Genomic DNA, 26,210 nt, shown 5'->3' on the forward strand with positions numbered 1-26,210 from the left:
GCTGATGTTATGATGATTGTCCATGAAATGTGCTGCAACCACTGATTTGGAGTTCTTGGTCCGATTGTTGCTCTTATGTTCATGTATTCTCGTTTTGAGCTTTCTTTCAGTCTTGCCGACGTACACCAAACCAAATGGGTGTTTTAACATGTATACGATGTTGGCAGTGTCACAGTTCCCATTGACCCAGTTTGATGTTAGTACACTTCATGGGATGAGTGATGATAGCCCCTTTGATGACATTCTTGCAATTATTGCTGTTGTAACAAGGTACAGTTCCCTCGAAATTGCAATGTATGTTGTCATTGGGTCTTGGTTTTATGAGTTCCTTCAAGATTCTGCTTCTGGTGTATGCAACAATAGGTCTATTCTTGAAAATTCCTTTTAAATCAGGTTCACAGGTGAGTATGGGCCAGTGATTTACTATGGATTGTTTGTATTGTTGACTCATGGTTAAAAATGTGGACACCACTACTGTACGTGTTTCTTCTGGCCTGTGCGGGACTTTTTAGAGCAACAGCTTTTGGCCTATTCCAGAACATTGTAGTTATAACGTCTTAAGCTAAAACGATTGACCATGTCATTAACTTGTTGTTCATAATTGGCAAGGTTGGATACCATTATTTACACTCTAGGGAGTTGAAAAAATGAAGATGAATCTTAAGGGCATTGTTGTGGAAGCTGTGATAGTGCAATGTATTGTTTCTGTCCGTATTTTTTCTATACAGAATGGTCTCTAAGGGATTGTCGATTCTGCTTTTGAGTACATCCAAAAAAGCTATTGACTTGGCATTAACTTCATAAGTGAATTGAATTCTGTCATTAATGTTGCTCAGTGTAGTCAATGAGTCAATTAAGCTGTTGTATGAACCCTTGCAAATGATGAAAATGTCATCATTATATCTAAAAAATGTAATGGCATGGTCTTTCCAAATGGTGGTGATCAGTATGTCATTTTCCTTAAAGTTAATCATAAATATATTGGCATACGAGGGGGCAGCACAATTGCCCATCGAAGTCCCAATGATTTGTAAGTAACACTGATCATTCCATCTGAAGTAGCTTTGGTACAGCGTGAATTATAATAGTTCCATCAAAAATATTTAGAAATTGGAGTCTAAGTTAGAATGGAGTAATGTTTCCTCTATGGCTTCAATGCCAAGGTTGTGAGGGATAGAGGTGTTAAATGAGTTGACGTCAGCTGTACAAAGCCATATTTCATCTTCATTGTCAAATGTAACGTTATTGATTTTTGAAAGGAAGTCCTTGGTGTCTCTGATGTATGTGTTCATGCTGGTGGCAAAAGGTTGTAGGAACTTATCCAGGAGTTTACCAACAGGCTCATGTATCCTTCCCCTGGTTGACACTATGGGTCGAAATGGCAGATGTTGCCGGTTCTTGTGGATTTTTGGAAGCATATATAATAATGGTGTTGTTGGATTGTTGGGTATAAGAAAATTCCTGGTTTTGTCATTTATAACCCCCTCTTCCACAACTTTCCTGATTAGCTCTTTCAATATGTTGGAGAATTGTTCTGTGGGATTGCATTCCAGCACCCAATATGTATCCTTGTCTGTAACATGTTTCTGCACTTGTTCCCTGTAAAAGCTTGTATTCATGAACACTAGGGCACCACCCTTGTCTGCTTTTTGACAAATTATGAATGGATTTTCTGCCCGATGTTTAAGGCTGTTGAACTTATTGATGTTTAAAATAGAATTTCTGAATGTCCAGTTTGACCAAATTTTCAAAAGTGTCCATGTTCTTGTGACAAACAGGAGCCATATACATGCTGTTGGGACATAAACCTCGTAATTGGTCTGGTTCATCAGAGGTTCGTTCTGCCATTATGTTGTAAAAAAAAATTCTGAGGCGTAGGTTTCACATCAGTTTGAAAAAGGCTGATTTCCAGCTCTAGGCTGTTTGTATTGCTGGTTGGTGCGAAAGAGGTGCCTTTCTGAAGAGTCTAAATTTCAGTGGTGTTGAGTTGCAGGGAAGAGATGTTTATGACTAAGTTGTTGTTGTCTCCTTTCCTTTGAGTTGTTTGCTCATGGTTGATGGGTTCCTGGTTTCTTTCTCTTCCATCTTGGCCATTTCATCCTGTAGCTTCAAGATCTGCACTTTGTCTTGTTTATTTTGTCTAATAGAGTACCATAAGGTCTCACCACGTATACATGCTTTCAATGTGTCCCACACAACCATGACCGGTGAAGACCCTATGTTTGTCTCAAGAAACTCCTGGATCGAGTTTGTAATATACATCTGGTATCCAGTATCATGCAATAGCGCTCTTTCGAAGCTCCAGGTCGAAGTTTCTCCATGGGAAACCAGCCCTTTTAAGTTTAAAATGAGTGGATTGTGGTCCGACATAAATCGAGGGGCTGTATCAATGGTGCAGTCCTGGATCAGAGATGAATAAACAAAAAAATAGTCCAGCATTACCGGAGAAATAGATTTGAACTTAGGCGTGCCTGACAGAATTCTGGCTGCTGAGTTTTGAATTTACTGCAGCTTATTCAAAACATTTTCCTGAGCATTTAGGAAAAGACCATTGCAATAATCAATCTTAGATAAGACCAATGTGCACACAAGGGTTGTTCCTGTGCTCGAAGGAATGAAAGGAAGAAGTTTTCTGATCATTTTGAGAGTAAAAAATTATGAGGACACCAAAGCATTTGCATGATGTGCGAATGAAAGCTTATCTTCAAACATCACTCCCAAATTCCTAAGCTTGGTGACAGGAAGCGGGGGTAACCCATCTCAGTTGGCCACCAAGTTGGGGACAAGCTAGGGACTATAGTAAAGGAGAAATCATATGATAGACAGCATTCTGCTATGACCCATCTTCCAAGGACATCAGATTTCACCTGTGTAGCTTTAAGTGGAGAATTATTTTGAGCCTAAATCCTTACACCTTTCACCCATGCTCCATGAGATGTCCCCCCAGTACTCTATATCCCAATGAATTCAGAAGGTGTCTCTGCGCTGCCTCAATATGGGTTTCCTGAAGCGTGACTATGTCAGCTCCCAGCATACGTAACCCTTGTGCCACCTTCTGCCTCTTCTGAGCGTCATTTAAACCGCAAGTATTCACTGATACTATTCTCATATTGGTTATCTTCTTATTCATGTTGATGTATGACAATGTTTCCTGAGATTAATCAACATCCAGTTTCTATATGCAATACAGTTAAAATAAATCTGAGATATGTCAAGAGCAGTCCATCCTTCTGGACATAGCATACGTCATTATCTTGATTACAATACAGCGACATTTTCTTTTTCCCTTCTCCTACACTGATGTATATATTTTTTGTTCTCTTTTTTTTTCCGCCTCCCCGTTACATTTTTCACCACCCTGTTTATCTTTGAAATACCTAAAGTAATCAATAAGATCAACACCAATAGCTCTCCCACCACTGTTCTATTTGAGAGCAATCAGAATTTCCCTGAGGGATAATCGTCATGTGTGAGTTTCCACCACCCAACCAAGCTGTGTTTGTTTACTAATAGAAAAGAAGAAAAATGTATAGCCGGCAGTTATGAGAGAAATATTCCTACTGGAAAGCCTGTCAAGCCCCCCCAGATTGTCCACCCCATGTACCCAAAGGTGAGAGAGAAAAAAGGGAAAAAAAGAATAGACAAGGACCAGCATACACTGAGACTGGTAATCTTTATAACCTAGGATGCTGTCTACTATTTCCTTTTTTGGTCTTAACTTCCTCAAGAAACTCCTCAGCCTTAATCTCCGATAGAAAGGTGCGAGAAGACCCATTTACGATAACCTTCAATCTAGCCGGGTTCATTAAAAAAACCTGGGTACCCTGCTGTTGAAAAGGGACGATTAGCTGGCGTAGACCCTACGTCCGTTCCACTGTGGCGTGACAAAAATCAGGTTTAGCGAAGAACAACACCCCATTAGAGCCCTTCTCGTAATTGGGACGGGCCTGATCATAGACTAACTGCCTGAGCAAAAAGTTCCCAAAAAACACAAGAAAGGCCCTGGGCTTATCTCCTCTGTAGCTGTTGCCATCACGTCGCCTCCTCAAAATAAAAGGAAAGTGGTGTGCCCGCTGGATCTTATGATCCCAGTTCCAGTTAGAGTATTCAGGGAAGGCGTTTTGCAGCAGTTTAACAATAAAACATTGAGGATCATCCCCCTCCGCCCCTTCAGGGTTCCCTCGTAGGCGGTGGTTGTTCCGGCATTGTCTGTTTTCCTGCTCCTCCATCTTTGTCATTAAATCTGTTAGGCAAGCAGCATGGGAAGACCCTTGTTCTTTTAAGGCAGTTACTTTGGATTTTAAGCTTTATTTACAGCCTTCCCCCATGGTGACCCTATCGCCGATGTCAGTACAGATTTTGCTTAGCTTTCATATGCCTCCTTGCAGTTTTTTAGAGGGCCCCTTGGCGAGATGGCTGTCAGTGCATTCCTCTTTCTGAAACTCCTCTCCATGAGAGAAAGAAGGCTGGGTATCTGAGTAATCCCACTCAGTGCCAGCTGAAAGATAGATAACAAAGAGAGAAAATTACACATAACTGGAAGGCAAGTGAACAGTAGCAGATCCCCCTGTGTGAGCGTTTCAATACCTCCTCTCCATGAGAAAAAGAAAGCGGGGTGTCTGAGTAATCCCACTTCAACTGGCTATAACTTTTTATCTTATTGTGTACCCTTTTTAAGCGCTGAACAGTCCTTGTGTATCACGAGGGATTGCTATCATTGTTATCAGAAATATCTTCTGTACCTATCTGTATTGTATTTTGTATGCCTTGGTTGCATATGCGCTCTTCAGCAGCTTCCGATCATATGTTCTTGCTCTGGTGTATCCATACACCCGTCATTATCATTTGATTCCTATTGATTATTCTTATCAGCAGACCTAGAGCACCAAAACACTTCACCATTTGATTTAGATCCTTTCACCTCACGACCAGACTTTGAGAACCTGAATATGCTCGTATGCACACTGATTCGGCAACCGACATCCTGTTAGTTTTCCGATTCAAGAAGGGTCTCACTTGCCAAAAATTCCATTAACATCCAACTGTTACCATAATGCATGTCACTATTGGGAGACTCTTTTGCAACTTTTCTAATCTTTATTTTGGGCCTTCATGTATTCCAGCTTCCTATACTTATCATAATGTTCAACCGGTTATTCCATTAGCACACCACCAGTTTGGCACCACTGGTGTCCATCGGATTTTCACAATCACAATTAGATGCACATTGTATAGCAGGGTCGCGGTTTCAATTGCCCAGGAGTGGTTTCCTCATGTCTTCTGTGCCATGTTTATTTCACATACATTCTGCCCTGACGAAGGGCTATTTTTGATGCACGAAATGCATCGGGGACACATTTCAAACAACAAGAGATTTAAATAATTCATTTTTGATGCATCTGTTTTCGATATGAAAGAAGAAATATTAATATAAGAATAAAAGCTTCACCATGATGTAAATTTACAGAAGAGATGTCGTCACTGGCTACAACAGACAGATTAACATTTTAGATCTCTCACTCAGTCAACTGGGGGTCTTCTGCAGTGCTCACGGGGATGCCCCCTAATAGGGGACACTACCTATATTATATACTAGAAGCCCGTCCCGGCGTTGTCCGGGTGTGAATTGCTGCCGGCCAGTAGTATATTGTTTTGTGGGATTTCATTTTGATAGCATTTTTAATCTGTGACAGGCCTGTGAAACGTTCCGATTCACAGTGCACTGCTGATACACTTAAGAGTGCGTGTTCAGTAGTGTGTGAACTCGAGTTTCCCTACTTTATTTTTCCTTGCAATATTATATAGCGCGAACTCGACAACATCGCATGAGCACAATTTACATTACAGAAGAACACATTCATTTGTGGTAGGCACGGGGAGACAAAGCGATTTGCCTGGAATCACCGGATGTTGAGCTGATGCCGAGATTCGAACGTAGCTCCCCAGCTCTAAAGTTCGCAATTCTAGAACTTGTGGCAGGAGGTGTGTCTAAAAGTGTATGTCGGTGCTGGCCATCAACGAGAGAGACCTGTGCATTTTTCAAATCGGTGGTGAAAAAATATGAGTATGTTGCTGGAGATGTGGGCCGCCGAGCCACCAATGTACTTACCGTGGGAGGGTAAACACCCATTATTCTGCAACTTTCTTTCCGCATACCATCACTCCGCATACTTTCATTACGAAAGTACCATGACCCCGCAATGCCATTATAACGCATGGCATTACATTTTATATGCTTTTACCACGTATACATTTACAACGAAATTCGTTGTAAATGCATGAATGGTAAAAGCATGTGTTTTTTTAAATGTTTGGATAAGGTAAGTATGGGTATAGGGGTATATGTTTTGGGGTACTGAGGTATATGTTTTGCGATGTTTGAGTATTTTAAGGGTTCAGATATAGTTTTGGGTTATATGGTACAGATGTAGTTTTAGGGTTTAGGGATAGGTATGGGTTTTGGGGTACAGGGGTATTTTTAGGGTTCAGTGCTAGGTTTGGGATTTGGGGTATAGGGGTATTTTAAGGGTTCAGGGCTAGATTTGGGTTTTGGGGTACAGGGGTATTTTAGGGTTCAGGGGTAGGTTTGGGTTTTGGGGTACAGGGTTATTTTTATGGTTCAGGGCTAGGTTTGGGTTTTGGGGTACAGGGGTACAGGGGTATTTTTAGGGTTATGGGGTAGGTTTGGGTTTTGGGGTACAGGGGTATTTTAAGGGTTCAGCACTAGGTTTGGGTTTTGGGGTACAGGGGTATTTTAGGGTTCAGGGGTAGGTTTGGGTTTTGGGGTACAGGGGTATTTTTAGGATTCAGGTCTAGGTTTGGGTTTTGGGGTACAGGGGTATTTTTGGGGTTCAGGGGTAGGTTTGGGTTTTGAGGTACAGGGGTATTTATAGGGTTCAGGGCTAGGTTTGGGTTTTGGGGTACAGGGGTATTTTTAGGGTTTAGGGATAGGTTTGGGTTTTGGGGTACATGGTATATTTATAGGGTTAAGATGGGTTAGTGTTTAAGGGTGTTGGGGTATTTTAAGGAGTAAGGGTGGATTATGATTATGGGGTACAGGGGTATTTAAAGGGAGCAGGGTGGACACCCGGAGCTGGAATGTACAGAACCTGGGAAGAAAAAACAATGAAATATTGGGCACAATGCTCGTTTTTTTTCCACGTAATCCCAAGCCCCGCACACGCCCACGCCCCCACGCCCCCAGCACACACCCACAGCACACGATATGAAACATGGCATGAAGGGCGGAACATATCACATGCCCCCAGCGTTTGTGACGCCCCCAGCACACGCCCACAGCACAACGCAGAAACGCCCACAAGGGACTACTTTGCTGGCACAGTTCTTTTAGCTTTTAAATGTATATGGTGGGCCTCTGCATAGCCTATGTCCTTCTGCTGCAACTGCACTTTCCAACGCTATATTGGGTGTTGTGATTGGTGCTGTGGTTCCTGAAATTACCCGCCTCAAAGGTTTGGGCTCTCTCTTTATTATATTAGTATAGATTTGCCATACTCATGGATCGGAGAGTGATACTCCTGAAGCTCACAACAACTTATTTTCTTGAAGAACATTCTAGCTGTGCGTGTTCTACCATATAATTAATAGCAATTTTGCATCTTCCTCCTCAGGCTGTAGTGTGTGCCGCAATAAATTAATCCCATTTTGAATGTGCAGATTGTGTTCTGCAGAGTAGTAGGAGTATGCATGAGTCTCAGGATGTAGGATCCAGCCGTGGCCGGTAGTAGGTGTAACTGCAGGGTGGTGATGTGGGGAGGGGGAGGGGCAGGGTGGGGGGTAGTAATGTATGGATTACGGACTTTAACAGGTAAGTAATCATATAAATAAATAAAACGAATTTAGTTGTGTGCACTGCATCACCAAATGCGATGCAGTGCACACAACAAAATTCATTTTATTTATGTATATGTTTACTTACCTGTTAAAGTCTGTAATCCATACATTACTACCCCCCACCCTGCCCCTCCCCCTCCCCACGTCACCGCCCTGCAGTTACACCTACTACCGGCCGTGGCTGGCCGGATCCACCAACAGTGTTGGAGGGACCAGTGAACGGCCTATTGTGTAAGATAAGCTGCCAGCACTAGTGAGGATGTCAGGGGGGTGTCTCAATCTGTGGCTCCCAAACACAATAGAAATAGTAATTCTCAAGCAAGGGGATAAGGGTACATCTTGTGAGGAAGAGGGATATGTGCAAAATGAAGTCTGCTTTGTACACATTTGGCACTAAAACACTGTCTCAAAAACTATGAAAATGTCAAGGAGACCTTCCATAAAGACATGTTGCCTCACGCTCTAGGGCAGCATGTAATGGGCTAAATTGGAGCCCTGATGGACACACACAAGCATTCCCTTGCCAAACCAGACTAGAGATTGCAAAATATTGTCAATGCAAACTCTAATGCTCCAGTGTCAAATGTGTGTTTGCATACAGTGCAATGTGTTTTCCTCAGCACAACCAGATATATCACCACAATGTGTCCATCTCCCTTGGTGTCCCAAGACTCTCTAACATTCAAAGTCAGAATACCAATACTAACAATGTGTGTGTCGTCTACTGTGAAGTGTGGGGATGTGTTTCTGGAGTAGTATTACCCCAGGTGGCACAACAACACACGCCATTGACTTCTCACTTGAGGGGCCTATAGCCCTCTAAGCAATGGGCTTTTATCTAATGTTCCGGCATCACGACATTACAATATAAGCAATCACTACCTCCATCCAAGGGCAGTAAGCAAGGTGAGATTGACTAATGAGTGACTACAGCTACCTACAAAGGGTAACTCCCAACAGCTGCCCTCACACAATTCAGACAAGGCAAGGCTAGGTGGAGGAAAATTGTCCTGTGCGGACAATAGGTTTTGCATATTCCAGTGTACTCCGAGCGGCCTTTACAACAATCAGTCATGAACATTCAGCGGCAGACATCAAGCTGCAGCAAACACATACTACATCCTCATATTTTATCTGATAACTGTTTTTGCCTACTGACATAGACATAATCTACACATATGTACATTTCAACTTTACCTCTTGCCCTGCATGAACTCTACTTGTGCGGGCATGACCCCTCTCACTCCCACCTCAAATACTTGCTCATCTCTCAAAACTATCATACACACACACGCATGTCACAAGCCCCCTCTGGTGCATCTAGATGGAAAAGCATGGCTGCCCCACAAGCACAAGCATTGTACTCAAACTCTTCTACCTGATTCTTACAATCTCACACTTGCGCTGCAGTTCTAACATCCACACCTACATTCACAGAACCACTCTTCATCACTATGTACACAACACCTCTCACATACATGACATGTACACAATGTACCTTACTCATCACCTCCTCAGCAGACGTCAAACGTAACATGTAAAATGGGCCTCTCTCATCAGCAGTTGCACCCTCAGTAATGTCTTGGACTGCAATCATAGCACAACGTGTAGCATCAGAGCCCACTCTGACATCACCACATCTCACAACAGGACACCTACATTGCTCAATGAATATGTTCTCAGCCATTTGCATATCAACATACACCCACCATACTCTGCTTAAATTCTACAGATAGTCATTTCTAAAACAAATGCATCCACAGATTCAAACACAACATACATCAACTATACAACACCTCATGTGTCACCGTTCAGCACCCTAAATTACACAACTGGTGTATACCCTTTACATACACTTATCCCCTTTGTTACAAATGACAATTTTAATCTTGTCTCACGATGGCCCAGTCACATCCACATATCACTTCCATGCTCCATACCCCCATTGACTAATGCACTTTAACAACTGTCCCCACTCATTGAAACTACCCTGTTACAGTTATCTCTCAGCGTAGTGACACAGACTACAGCTCTCACCTCCAATCTTCTCTAACTGGCTTTAACTGGTTATACCCCTATCACATAAACCTTTTCATACCATACCTTGCACAGGATTTAACCAGGCTATCAAGCTCACATACTCTGATTCACACCCCGTATGTTTAATAACTCACATTGGGAAAATGTGGATACCTTACGTCTCCTACAATACTGTCTATTAACTTTACTCATACCTTACACTCTCTGAAAATCACATAATTTGTCCTGCCACCATGACGTATGAATCTCCACTCCATTTCAAAATTGAAAACGAAACACTAGTCTCTCCCACCTTTACCCTTGCTTCGGCAAGCTCAGCACATGCAACATGAACCTTGGCTAACACATCTGCAGCTAGGCCTCAGATTCAAAAATATACATCCTCACCTATGTGGCAACTAAGAGCATGGATGTGACACTTGCTCCTGTATCATCTGCACAGCAGATAGACCCACAACACTTCTGTGCACTCACTGTCCACTTGGCTTACCACATGTAGCACTGGGCAATCTAACAGACATACCAGCACTCCTAGTTTAGCTCTGTGTGATCTGGAGCAGCATCAAGCATAGCTCCAAAGGACCACATTGTCAGTCATCCACAAATTACAAAATACACACAATTCATGCGTTCAACTGCGGCTGGTGAATGGTTGTAAATATGAAATCCAAGCTTAGCAGACAAAACACACCTTACATGTGATGTCCCCAAACAAAAGCAGGATGGCATGACTGACATATAAAATAGAAAGCAATGGACTATTAAGACCACACACACCTTGCCAAACATGAATCTCTGCAGAAAGTGGAGTCCTTGGATACAACAGGCTCAGAAGATAGTGAGAATGCAGCTCACCTTACACTCACTTATACATCAGATGAGTACATAGCCATGAAGGGAATTTGCCCACAGTGGCCTGTCACCTGTGGCAAGGTTGTCATTGCCACTAGTCAACCAGCTCTAAAGAAGACACAGACATGGGTCCTCCACTATCAAATCACATACAAGTATTGTAACATCACTTTGTGTTCATGGGTGTGTCCAAAATCACTACCATGTAGTTAAACTTCATATGTACCCAGGTGTATTGATGAGACAGGTGTCTTTCTGCACATCACAAACATATGCAGCCTGCTTCTCCTAAACCGTTGCACTTTGAGACACTTGCACTATGTTGACACATGGAGGCATGAGCTATGTGCAATTATGATGTAAAGTAGAAAAGGTTTGTGACTTTGTGTCACACTCATAGTCAAAATTGATGTGGATGATAACAAACAGCAAATGTAGACACCTAAACCTTGACAACATACTGTCAAAGGGGACACACTCCATGGAACATATGCAATTCATTACATACTAACACCATCGTATACGTACACTACTAATTGTACATGAATTACAGTTAACTAAAAATCTATTTGGCGGACACAGAAATCAGAAATAAAAAAACTGTGAACAAGGTTTATTCTGCATGAATAAGCATATAAATAAAACAAGGCCAAAGGCCAGTTCAAAAATGTCCATATACTTAATGGACATATCTTGCCCATCGACTCTTGTCTGCACAAATCCTGCAAGGGTTTGCCTCTCCTGGGAGGGGCATCTAAGGGGCATGCCAGGCATCAATGGGACAAAACTAAGGAGGATTGAGTTGGGTTTTGGGAGGGATGGGATCAGGAGGTGTGTGTGGGTCAACTGCAGTGGTAGGCTCAGACAGGGGGGGCAGCTGTAGTGTGAGGGCAGTGTGGGGGCCAGAGTCTGATTAGATCTGTGTAGGGCAGACTAGTGAATGCCCTCCAGGAATTATACCATTTGTGTCAAATGATTGGCATGCACCTGGAAGACATTCAGCACTGATGTCTGCCCACAGAAATCTGTCTCAGGATGTCAATGGCCTCCGAGACGCAGGGCAGCAGGGTTGACCTGTGCTGGGGGTGAGGTACCTGGCGCAAAGGAGATGGGTCCTCTTCTACGGGAGCGGCCACAGACAATGAGATGGAGAGCAGCTGAGAGGGTGGAGATGGTAGTGGTGGTTTTGCCCTCTGATGTAGAGGATCCAGTCCGTGTCTCCTCCACCACCACAAGGGAGTCTTCACTAGAGCTGTATTCTGCTTCAGAGCCTGCTGAAGTTGTCTCTGAGCTTCCCTAGTGAGGCTCTCCTCACTCTCTGCACCACTGGGTCCCTCCTCCTCTGACACATCACTGAACCCGACTGACAAACTGCTCCCCCTACATCCATGGCACTGCCTCCTCTGCTGGTCGTTGATGATGTTGTGAAAAAGAAGAAAAAAGAATCGCATTAGTAATCCCTATGTACTTGACACTTAGGTAACATCACACATCTTCACGGATCAAACAAATGCATCATATTGACTACTGTTATTACCTCTTCCTACATTAACATACATGATACTTGTGAGTCTGCCAGTTAACCATTGCTCCCTCACACATGATGTTATTAGCAACATTGGGTGTATCCACATCAAATGATACAACCACAATGTCAACTACTTCACTTTTATTAATTACTTTTTTTAGTAGCCACAAGGTACAAAAATATAAAAAGGAATGTCAGTTTCATAATTTAACATCCATCAAATCATTATTACCAGATAACAATTTTTCTTACAGCATGCAAGCCATATTATCCAGTTAAATACAATATACAGTGATATAAAGAGAGAAGGACCTAACAAATTATACTCAAATCGATCACTCCTCATGTCTTTTGTTAAGCCATTTGATCATAGGTGCCCAAATCTTATAGCCCTTCTCCCTCGTTTGCCAGCCCGTAATTCTGTGCAAAGCTGTTTCCTGCACATGAATACTCAGCAGGCAGTGGAACCATGCTATATATGTAGGGGTTCCAGGTCCTTTCATACCGTTGTGATCAATAACCTTGCTATTACAATTGTAATAAATACAAAATCTCTGTGTAGTGTTGATAGTCAAGCTCTATTGTCATATCCAAATATCATCATCGTTGGGGGGATAGTGTTTAGACAATTCATTGTTTCTTGACAGAATCTTTCAATACCTCTTTTCAATGGAATCAGTATGTTACATGCATAAAACATATGGATACTATCCGCAGGGCTATATTGACATCTTGGGCATTTACTGTTCTCATGCTTCCCCAATTCAAAAAGCTTCACTGGGAATAATACAAGTAAAACAATGTTTTATAATGTTGAGCCTTAAGGTTTGCAGCTTAGAAAAAAATGTTCCCCAATTCCAGTGACATATCTAGGTCAATCTCATTGTCGCCCATTTTACCTGCCCATTTCAACTCAACTTTACTCAAATTGTCAGGGAGGGTTTCAATCATTATGTTATTGCACTCCCCAATCCGAACGTCTCCCCCGGAATACCATATCCAATAGCGGTGTCACCCCAAGACCGCCAGAGCCTTTAGCCAGATTTTTTAATCACCCCTTTACTTGAATATATTTAAAATATGACCTGTTATCGATTTCAAATATTTGAACCAATTCAGACAAGGATCTAATCTCTAAATTATTGTTAAGTATGTATGCAACCCTTTGTATACCAGCTCATTCCCACCCCACACCATGCCATCATATACCTCAGCTGGAAATAGTGAAGAGCCCCATAGAGGAGTATATCTATTATATTTTAAGATTTTCACTATTCTACTAACTTTATTCTATATCTTCCAAGCTGCCTTTAAGCATTTATATCTGGTCTTTTTATAGTAGCTTGGCTCTACTTGCCTAAGGAAGAGTCGTCCCGTTGCTTCCTCACTGATAGCTATTTGATAGATAGAAGGTAAGTCATCCTCCCTTCTATACCCATCTGTTTTCAACAGATCGCCCATTTGCTGCAACATAACTGCCCAATAATAAAATAGTAAGTTCGGAGCAGCCCAGCCGCATCTCTCATGTGGGAGAGTTAGAGTTCTTAATGTGCGTCTTGTCTCTTGATAATGCCAAATAAAATTTGAAAACATTGAGTTCATTTTATGTATTGCGGTGGAAGGCAGTTCTAAGGGGATAGAGCAGGATAAATATAGTATTCTGGGGAAGATTTTCATTTTCAGTATGTTGACCCTACCAACTATTGTTAAATACAGTTTATCCAGCCACCTTAGCTCTGTACTGATATTGTCTACCACAGAGTCAAGGTTGTTTGACCATAATGCATCCATATCGGGTCCTATCCTGACCCCAAGTACATAGCGGATTCAGTCAGGCGTTGGTCAAAATTCCTCCGCCATACTCTCAATCTCTATAATTTCTGTTTCTGGTTTTGCTGCAATAACGGCGATGTAATCGCTTAGGCCAGCACCTTGGTCACGTAGCTGCTAGCAGCCCGTAATTCTGTGCAAAGCTGTTTCCTGCACATGAATACTCAGCAGGCAGTGGAACCATGCTATATATGTAGGGGTTCCAGGTCCTTTCATACCGTTGTGATCAATAACCTTGCTATTACAATTGTAATAAATACAAAATCTCTGTGTAGTGTTGATAGTCAAGCTCTATTGTCATATCCAAATATCATCATCGTTGGGGGGATAGTGTTTAGACAATTCATTGTTTCTTGACAGAATCTTTCAATACCTCTTTTCAATGGAATCTGTATGTTACATACACCTTGGTCACGTAGCTGCTAGATATTATCGGTTCCATTGCAGAGTTCAGAATTATCTGATTAATAAAAGGATCCAAGTATTTGGCAAAGACAATTGGGGAGCATGAGCAGTCCTGCCTAGTTCCCCATGCCACATCGATTGCTCTCGAAGTGTTCCCCATGACCTGCACCCGTCCATATGGTACATCGCCTGAATAGCTGTAATCAATCAAGAGCCTAACCCCCTCTCTGACAGGGATTCCCAAAAATATTGCCATGCCACACGATCGAAGGCTTTCTCAGCATCTACGAGGATCACAGCCATTCTGTCACCTGTAGACTCAGCTATATCGAATAAGGAAATTACCCATCTTCAGTGATCAGTGGTTGCCTTGCCAGGTACAAAGCCATGATGCCATGGCGAGACTAGATTGGCTATAAACCTCTGAAGCCGGTTGGCTAAAACTTTGAAATACATTTTAGCATCAGAATTTATCAAAGAGATAGGGCAGTATGAACCGGGCAGCTCTGATGGTTTCCCCTTCTTGGGGAATATTATTATATCTCTTTCCTCCCAGGAAGTAGGTGGGATTCCTCTATACTGCACATCTAAAAACAAATTGTGTAGAAATATTACCAAATCGTGCTGAAGTATTTTATACCGCTCGATCAGTATTTTATCTGGCCCTGACGCCTTCCCTGAGGATAGTGAGTTTAGAGTAGTCACTATTTCTTCTAGTGTAAATTCTGTTTCCAGCTCCAATCGTGTATCTTCATCAATTTGGCTCAACGGTGTGTAGCTCTTCCCCGTAGCCACTTGTGCAGTATCAGTGGGGTCCAGTGATATGGTTTTTGATAAAACTGTTCAAAAACTCCCATAATCTGTACAGAATTCCCTAATGGCACGGTTGGCATAGCTAGAGGCAGACCATACCAACTTGATTTCTCTAGGGGGTAAGGAGAGATGAAACCAAACTGCGATAAAAACAGCTATCGCTAAATCAACAAGTGGCCCAGTTGTATCACCAGCATCAAAGAGAGATGTATGAATATGGGGAAACGGCCGGCAGACTAATTGCCCTTAGAACCAGACAGGAGTCATCAAGAAATAATATACCTAAAATTGAGAATACCAAAGTGCAATATGAAACTAATTCTGTCAATTACTTCACTATGTAGCAGGATGCAACGTCTGTTGCTGCTGATGGTCTCGTCCTGACATACCTGTCTCATCTCATGCAAGGGAGTTTAGACCTCACAATGGGATTAGGATTCACACAATTGAATTGAGACATGGTATCCATTGCGTAATCCCTAGTCATCAGATTGTGAACCATGGGCTCAAATGTTACAGGTTAAATGTCTTCCTTGTCAAACATTAATATTGCGTAGCCATTGCATGAGTCATGTCACACAGATAACAGTGATTGTGCTCATTTGTCCTGTAAATTAGGTTCTCTATTGCCAGGTCACGCGTCTGACTCTTTTTGTGGAGACACCAAGGTAGGAGGCATAGCTTGGGTGAGAGGTCACCATTTTCAGATGAGGGAAATGGTCAACACACTTCCAAGTCTGATGACTGCATCTTCACCATGTTTCAGGTGGAACATCATGCCACTGGCATATCTGGGTGCTTTGTCTGTACAAACTATTAGTACAGATCCTATATTCTTTATGAGTCCATTCAACACTGTGTACCAATCCAGTGCAGACTTCTGAAGTCCCCATTTGTATGACCATAGTCTGATACACTTTCTACAGCTAACATTGCTCTTATTTTCCAGACTAATTTGTTAAATGTTTAGTAAATGATGCACATTTGACATCTCTCAATCTGACAGTGATGCATAATACACATGGTTAAAAAAAACTCAAATATGAATAGCCAAGAGCATTTACACACACGTCAACTGTTGCGTATGTGTATCTAACATCATACCTTACAATTTCAGCCATGTTTTCATCAGTGACCATCTGTGTTTGACACTGAATGGCATGTGTTGCGACTGCTACAGAGTTAGACACATGGACTCACTTTTTTGAATGGCGAGAATGGAATATTCAACATAATCATGTGTAAGGCCAGTGTGACATGTGACAAGAGATAGCATAGCTGTGATTGTCCCATGGGATACATTTGACTACACTAAGCAGCACCGCTGGTACGAAACATTGCCACACTGACCAAGCAACACTCACCAAGGCCCCAACATAGACGACACATGCTGCTGGGATGTACAGAACGGGCTTTCCATACTTGATTGCTCCAATAACAACATACTTCACAGATTTGTTGAAACCACAATGAGAACAGGCTCATACATCAGTCAATGTGCTGACACATATTGAGCTATCGCACTACTGCTGAAAGGTATCCCCATGCACATGTTTTGGGAATTTGTGCTGATCAAATGAGCATGGCACTACTGCCACTACTCTGAAAATAACTTCCTCACAAGTCCCTAATACAAGGGGCATAACTGTATATCTAATGAGCCATCTGCATATGCATTTAAAGAAAATTAACAGTGGGTTTGACTGACTTATGCAAACACAAGGAGATGATGGACGGAGCTCAGAAACCTTTCAGACACTCACCCCCAGTCACAGATCTGGGTTGAATCCATCATTATTCTTTAGATCACTTCGCCACCTCAGCTCATGGGACCAGTCCAGTCCGAACTGCCAAGCCAAGTCTTCCCTGAACCAGAAACAAGCATGCTGGGACCGGTTTATGGGCAACACCCTTCATCAGCCAGGCTAGCTTGAATCCAGTGGCAAAGTGAGCAAGGGGCCACTTCTGGGCATCCCCTACAAACTTAGGGCGAAGAAAGCAAACACAGGGAGAAGATGGACAGAGTGTTGAAACTTTTTAGACAACCACCCCCAGTCTTATGACCTGTAAAAGGGCCAGTAGGCTAAGATACTACAACACACATGGTTAAAGAACGCTCTATAACAAGGCACATACTCACCCCCTCCTTGCTTTTGTTAGCTTTCAACTGACCATCGGGTCAGAGAAGAGCACGGCTAGGATGCCGAGCATGTGGGGGGTCAGGTTTTGGTGCCGGCCCCTCTGGCCCAGAAGTAAAAAGCCCAGCTGGACTTCAGCGATCTTCTTGGTCTAGCCACGAAGGTCCTGCCACCTCTTGCAGCAATGACGGAAGCGCTGAGTGTCCAACCCCATGTTGTGCACCTTCAGGGTGATGGTCTTCCACATCTTGGCCTTCTGATGGGAGTTGACCTGTAAGGATGACATGGTGACAGATTCTTAGTACACATGCAACATGTTTCTGAGTCAGACACTTGTACACAAAGGTCATGGTCAGATTGGCAATAATGTCGTAAAGGGGTAGGCATATGGCATTATGTGCAGTTGTCCTGTCTTCAACGATGACTCCATTCTATGAGAACAGTGATAAGATATTCACCCCAGTAAACACACTTCTACAGCGGTGCACCTGTCCAGAACAGTTCCCTACACACTGTTAAATGTACAAAAATACAATATAGATGCATGCCTATGAAATTCATAATGCTAGTAGTGCTTGGTAATTTCACATGTCCAATGAAAATGCTGTGTCATCATCACTCACCTGCTCCTCTGGTTTGCCATACAGCTGACTGTACAGTGGCAGGAGTTTGTACATCAGGACCTGGATCTCATCCTCGGTGAAGGCTGGGGCCTTGAACATTGTATGTGCCACAGTAGCTCCCAGAATATGTGGTAAAAGCAGCAGAGAGACGGGGAGGTGCCGGAATGATGCTTGTAGTGCAGGCAAGTGAAGTTTCTAGGGAACAGACTTATATATCTAAATTTCAGAGGCAGTCTTAAATCCATTCAGCCAAAGTGGGTCACATTTTCCGAATTGGTCCAATTCATTAGATTGTTTGCAGACGACATGCCTACCCCGACGGTCAAAAACTCATCATTAGACAATGAATGACTTTGATAGGAGGTTACCAAATCAGTTTCCATGCGATGAGTGTACTATTTAAAATGCGCGTCTGTCACAATAACAACTTGCGGTCAATGGCTGTGTCCGAATCGGTTCAGATTAGGCTGCTGCATCCTTTGAATACTCACTTGCGTCTGTCACGATAACAACTTTCAGCTATCTGCATCAACGACATTTACTTTGTGTCAACATAATCATGATTATACACGCTTTTTTGCTTTTCTGTACTTGGATGATTACTGTGTCTATTGTATATACTGGATAGTGTCATGTTTATTAAAAACTAACTGACAACAAGGTCGGTTGAGAAACTAAATAGTGGTTGTGCTCTGTAACCAATAATTCATTGTTAAGTGAATGGGGAATTTTTTTTTCCATACAAGATAACACTGGGTACTTTGGGAAAACAGTGCGGTGGTGCTACCACTGCCATTTGTTTTGCAAATGTAACTTTCAGCCAATGGCTGTGTCTGAATCGGTTCTGATGCGGATGCTGCGTCCTTTGAATAACGGGTCGGCAAGTCAGACACTTTTATGATTGTTGTATTTTGGTGCATTACATGTGTAGATGCAGTTTTTTTTTTTTTTATTAAATTGAACATTAAATGGATAGGACACACTCCCAGGCACTAACCTTGCGGGCCACATGGCACACTGATTTAGAGACTAATTCCATGATGCAAAAGTAATCGATTTACCCGCCTAGGCTTGGTCAAAGTGCCAATTTTTTTTGTGGGATGTACAAATGCATTTTGAAATATTTACTTTTGTGTGTAAGTAATGGATAAAGCTTTTACCTTTGAATGAGAAGACAGTGACAATATTCAATGACATCAGCTTGTGTTTGTAATGTGTATTACTAGTCTATCTGTGTGTCCCAGACTTAAGGGGATGATGTTGTTATATATATTTGCAACTCCTACATTGTACATGGTTTGTGTATGTGCTTGTATGTGTAATGCAGACATGACAACATGACAGTGTCCACCCTGTGACAGTGGTGGGCATGATTAACATTGTGAGACACTGTGTGTACCAGATGTCACACATCTCTGTAATTACATGATCCTATTATGTGTACCTTTTAACCATGTAATTGTTCTCACAAACCTAAATGTTAACTTCTTTTGTGGGAAGTTTTGGAGTATGTGATGCTTGGTCACATTGATGGTGAAAGACACTTTAGATTTTTACACTACGGCACTTTAATTGCTGTATCACAATACCTTGGTAACTTGTCTGGGAAGGGTACTGAATGCTGTGATATGTAGCTAAGGTCAGCCCTTTTAATTGAAATTTGTAGCTTCAGTTCTTTTCACATTACATATCCTGTTTGTCTCAATTCATGTTGCTTTGTGCATTGTGACCAGACACCAACTGTGTTTACACTCTACACATAGGTATCGCAGATGACCTCCAGTCTACAGGTCCATTCCAGACCTACAGACCATGGAATAACGTAACATATTCAGGAAATACTGATTCACTAGGCAAATAATTGAACAGTTGTCTGAGCAGTTGTTACCTCATCTGCAGCCTGGTTGCACATATTTAACGGCACTGACGCCTAAAGTGAAGGTTGTGGCAGCATTACATTTCTTTGCCACCGGTTCACTCCAATAAACATCTGGTGGAATGTCACAAACCATGTTCAGCCAAGTCCTTCATGATGTTTTGGAGGTATTCCTTTGTTACCTGGACCAGTACATAAAGTACACGACACCTGTTGAGTTGTCAGACATCAAGGGGGAATTCCATGCCTTGGGACATATACCCCATGCCAGTGGCTCTATTGATGGTACCCACATTGCATTGATCCCACCACAGGCAAATGAGGTGGTGTATTGCAACAGAAAACATAACCACTTCATCAATGTCCCGATGGTATGTTTTGCTGATATGTCTCTCTCCCATGTCTGTGCACATTTCCCTGGATTGGCACATGATGCATATATCATGAGGAACAGCATTATCCTCCATTTGATGTTTCAGCTGCAACCTGGCTGTGCCTGGCTTGTTGGTAGGTGCCGTGGCATGTGTATGTGGTGGTGTGCGTTGATTGTATGTCAGACAGTGTTCTGTTATCATCAACCAATTCTTTTTTCAGTGTTTTATGTAGGAGACTCTGGGTACCTCAACCAGCCTTGATTACTGACAGTACTCTGTAACTCAGTCACTCCCTGCAGAAGTGCGGTTTAATGAGGCCCATGGTAGGACCCAGCGAGTCATGGAGCAGACTTTTGGCCTCCTGAAGACAAGATTAGGCTGTCTGGATTGGACAGAAGGAGCCCTCCAATATGCCACATTGAAGGTGTGCAAGATCATTATGTCAGGAACCAACACACAGTAGCAAGTTCACTGTCTTGTCCATTATGTCTCTGGTCACAAGGTTATGTTTTTAATCATGCAAAACCCCCTTCATATTTATGTGAATGCATTTCACAGATACTATAAATGATTACACCAAATTGTGACATTGTGAGAGATGAACAGTATGTATTTAATGTCCACGTTAGGTTCTTCTTTGAAGAATGACTAATATCTAATCCACATAATTGTGTAGGCTTATTGCACATATTTTTCTTACTTTATTTGAGTCACAAACGTTTGGACCTTCAGGGATAATGCACAAGTTCATTTCCCCACTTAAACGTGTGCTCGAGAACTTGTTCTCACGTTTCAAGCACACTTAGGTTAACATGACTGGTAACGTCTGACAATAAGCTATAAATAGAGGCCAGCTCAGGAACTCCTGCTTAACTTCGTTGAACTTGGACCAGCGGTGAGCGGTGTTCAGTTTTTACTGTGTGGCACGAAGGCGGCATTTCCAGCGCGAGAGATTCAATGTATTGTTTGCATTATCATTACGAGCGAATGTCAAATCCTTGTATTGCTAGAAGCTGTTTAATAGCATGATTCAAGCATTATTCAAAAGGTGATTTAAAGGAAAACATCCGCCTGATCCTGTGCCAGAAATTCCAGAGTTGATTACTATAGAAAGGTAATGTGTGAATTTCAAGATAAGACATTTACAATCTTATGGCTGACGTTTCCCTTGTGGTATTCATGAGATTCACTTAAACTTGTTTTTAGCGGTGAACATATTGATAAATCATTGCACAGGAAGTGCACATAAGATGCAGGAAGTTTGTATCCCATTGGAAAACCTAGCATAACAAGACAGGTGATTAGAAAAATAGTCCAAGGCTTAAAAATAGAAAACATTAATAAATGATAAAAAAGACATTGAAATAATTTGCTTTTTCCTTTTAGTAACAGTTAGGAGTAGACAGAAGTAGACGACTCAGCACACACCATCCTGTCCGGAGCAGACAGCAGAATCAGACTCTCTGTTTCCTTCTCATCCCACAACCCCTTCCCCCCTTGGATATTTGCCAGGATCACTGTTACTATAATCAGTGTCTTCTGAGAAATATACAGAGGGGGTTGGGATACAGTCATCGTCCCTGTCGACTTCCTGGATGTCAGGTGAGTGGTGAGATCATACCAACAGAAAGTTAAGCCACAAAAATTAACGTCGACCTGGGCAATGGACACTCATACAGAAGATAACACCTTAGGGCAGGATCCTCTCACCTTCAAGACTTAACCAGAATACTTGCAGGTTTACAGCAAGAGGTCGCATCCTTGAAAAATGAAAACTCCCTATTGAAAACCGAACTTCAACATTATAAACCACGTGACAATCCTTGGGAGGGAGTTACGGTTAAGGCCAAAGTAGTTGTTTAACTTCTCCTACTCCTGTTCCCTTAGCGCCCCTGGAACGTTTCTTTGGAGACAGTAGTAAATTTGATATATTCCTGAATCAATGCCAACTACATTTCTTTTGCCATCCTGCAGCCTTTCCTTCCGATGCCACTAAGGTGGCTTGTGTTCTATCATGCTTGGGTTGTGTAGCCGCTACCTGGTCTAATCCGTTCGTTGAAAGAGACAATCCCTTGTTACACAATTTCCCGCAATTTAAAGGAGAGATGCGAAAGTTATTCGCCAAGCATCACTTCATTCAGTCTAGTGATAATGAGGTACTAAATCTGCCTCAAGGTAACAAGGATTTGTTGACATATATTACGTCTTTTAATCGCCTAATTGCTGAAACTGAATGGCCCAATGAGAAACGTACTTCCTTGTTTTATAGGGGATTACGAGACGAAGTAAAGGACATTCTTGTTCAAATTGTAGGTCTGCCAAATTATTGCTCAGAATTAATTGATTTAGTGATTCATTTAGATCATCGTTTAGGAGAATGGAAAGGCAGAAAAACTTGTGGTGATACCTCTAAATTACTCTTCTTAAAAAAAGAGAAAAAATAGATTCTCCACCCTAATACAGACACCTTAGAACCTATGCAAATCGGTAGTGTTCGTGGGCCACTGTCTAAGGAGGGAAAAGACCGCAGACGGCGATTAAGACTCTGTGTATACTGTGGCAAATCTGGGTATTTTACTTGTCATTGCTCTATTAGACCTAATACACCACGTAAAGTAATCGGGAATACAGACACTTTTGTTTCAAATCCTGAACAGCCAGAAAACTTGTCAGCCCGATAAGGAAGAGACCACCATATCAAGCAGGTTGGACACTAGGGTCTCTCTTCACCATTTGGCTAACACCGTCTCGTCCACTCCTCGGCATCTAACTCTTATTGTTACTTTGATCCTAACCACCCAAACAAGAAAAGTTATTCCAATTCTTTTGGACTCTGGGGCTACAAGTACTTTCCTGGATATTGGATTAGCCAAAACAACATAAAACTCCTCATCAAGCTCCATTCGGTTATTTGCAATCAGTGGCCATACCGTCTGCTCCTTGGCAAATCCTAAGTATGAATTTCATCACTGACCTTCCTGTTTTTAATGGTTACACAATCATTTAGTTAGTCATTAATTACTTAGCAAAAATGGCTCATTTCGTCCCCTTAAAGAAAATACACTTTGCTAAAGACACAGCGGATCTTTCGTGCAACATATAGTCAAGTTACACGGTCTTCCCACGGCCATTGTATCCGATAGAAAACCCCAATTTGTGTCTCGTTCTGGCGTAGTTTTTGCTCATCAATCAACGTAGATGTATGTCTGTCCTCCGCCTATCATCCACAAACAGACAGACAGACGGAATGCTTAAACCACACCATGGAACAACTTCTATGTTGTGGGACAGTACCTTACCATTGTTTGAATTTGTATATAACAATTCCATTCACTCAGCAACAGGTTTCTCTTCCTTTTACTGCTTGTTAGGTTATCATCCAACATTGTTACCCGTACCTCAATTTTAAAACATAGACCCTGTTTCCACATTTTCTACGCAACATGCTCAACTTCATAGGATAAAAGAACAAGCTCACTCTCATTTAGTCACATATCAACAACAGGTCAAAGAACAGGCTGACAAACACAGAAGGAGTACCCCAACTTATGTAGTTGGAGATAAGGTGTGGATGTCATCTAAAAACTTGTGGTTAGAAGGCTCCCGTAAATCACAGCCCCGCTTTTTGGGTCCTTTTCCTATTAAGAAAATAATTAATCCAGTCACGGTAGAACTAAACTTGCCCAATGTCACGGTAGAACTAAACTTGACCAATGACTATCACATCCACCCAGTTTTTCACGTTTCACTCCTACAACCCTATACTACAGATACACGATTTGGTCCTCCTCCTCCAAATTCCAAAGTTGATTACTGTATACAAAGGTAAAGTGTGAATTTCAAGATAAGACATTTACAATCTTAAAGCTGGCGTTTCCCTTGTGGTTTTCATGAGATTCACTTAATCTTTGTTTTTAGTGGTGAACATATTGATAAATTATTGCACAGGAAGTGCATATAAGATGCAGAAAGTGTGTATCGCATTGGAAAACCGAGCAAAACAAGACAGGTGATTAGAAAAATAGTTCAAGGTTTAAAACATTAAGGATCAATAAAAAATACATTGAAGTAACTTGTTTTTTCCTTTTAAATACAGGTAGGAGTAGACAGAAGTAGACGATTCAGCACACACCATCCTGGACAGCAGAATCAGACTGGATCTCTTTTCTCTGTTTCTTTCTCTTCCCACAACCCCTTCTCCCTTGAATATTTGCCAGGATCACTGTTACAATAATCAATGTTTTCTGAGAAATATACAGAGGGGTTTGGAATACATGATCAGGTAGTAGGGAGGAGGATTTGAAGTCCATTCAGTTCCCCATTGTAGAGTCTATTGATCAGAAAGGAGAATGGACACTTGTAGCTGTAAGACCATTGGTTATAATGGATCACCCTCATAAACACTGGTTCTTGTTTGCGGTGTATATCTGTTTTCCGCCCCACACTCAGCGTTATGGCATAGTCATCGGGTGTCCAATAACGTGCTGTATGCCTGCCTTATCCAAGGCAACCTCTGGTCTGAATAGCAGTGTCTAGAAATTTGAAAGACACCTCCAGAGGGAAGGTAGAAAGAAAATGGTAAATAAGAAAAGAAAAACTTTTAGATCTCACTAAAAAACAATATCTCTCCAAAATAGAGAAATTTTAATGAAAAAGAAGATGTATTGTTGATTAAAATAGGTTGGATACATTGGTCAATCAAGTTACTAGATCGCCATGTATCACTCAGTAAACGGTCGACATCTTTCAGCTCTCTATGGCCCAGCCGGGTCTGTAGAGCCTTCGTCAGGACAAATAAGATAAAAAATTGAGTACTCACACCATTTGTGTAGTTTTCGTTAGGGTGAATACAATTAGTCAACACTTGTTAAGAACGTTATTTAGGTTCCTAGAGGGAAAAAACACAAAACATAGGAGAAACTATCATCTCTATCGTTAAGTGTTAGGAGGTTTCTTCATATAGCAAGATCTATTCTCTCTCTTTAGAATTACAGAAGAAAACATCGTAATGCGCCTAATTGTGGGCATTTGGAAAAAAGGAAAAAAGAAGAAAGAAGAAAAGAGGGAATGTGGGGACATATTGGGACTCTGCTTTTTCAGAGGAGATATGTAATTCTGGTTGGCTACTGTATCGAGCGTCAAACTTACATAAGGTACGAGATGTAGCAGACAGTCGGTACAGTGTGTCTCTTAGATATTAAGAGCAGTATTATTTCAGTAAGCCAAAAAATTACTTTACATTTCCTAGCGAATTACGGCAACCTCAGATAACCTAGAAAATTCTACGATAGATTTGAATGGTAATCATAAGGAGAAAATGTTTCAGCTGGGTAAATTTTAGCTATCCAGCTTCAACTAGCTGTTGGAATGGTAATTATATACAACAAAAGTTTTGAAACGATTAAAAATGAAGACGAGGAGGAACTTTCTCATTTGTATCGTTAATATGTGTGTAAGTCACAGATGGTGTTAAATTTATAGGAATTCATTCACGTTATGACATTTTGCGGGCATGAATCACTTTTAACAGACTTATGTTAAGTACGTAGTTTCTGTGTCAAGGCAAACTGCCGAAATAGGCGTTTTTTATTCTTACAAACAATTACCTTAACGGGGATACTGGCTATCTTCCTCAGGGCACGTGGGAAGGCAGTGCAACCCGAGCTGTAATAAGTAACGACATGTTTTTCACTTATAGGTCACTTACTTTGTAGCGTTGTCGAAGGAAGTCTCTTACGGCCGCCATTCTTACCCGCATGTTACAGGAATCCTGGGTTCTTGTGCTGGCTCTGCCCCTGGGTAGGCGGATGCCATTTCCTCTTCCTCTTTTGAAGGTGCATAGACATGAGAAGAAGTAAAAAGAGGACTAGAGGTGTA

The sequence above is a fragment of the Lissotriton helveticus genome, chromosome 5_1, assembly GCF_964261635.1.
Source record: "Lissotriton helveticus chromosome 5_1, aLisHel1.1, whole genome shotgun sequence".
Lineage (NCBI taxonomy): Eukaryota > Metazoa > Chordata > Amphibia > Caudata > Salamandridae > Lissotriton > Lissotriton helveticus.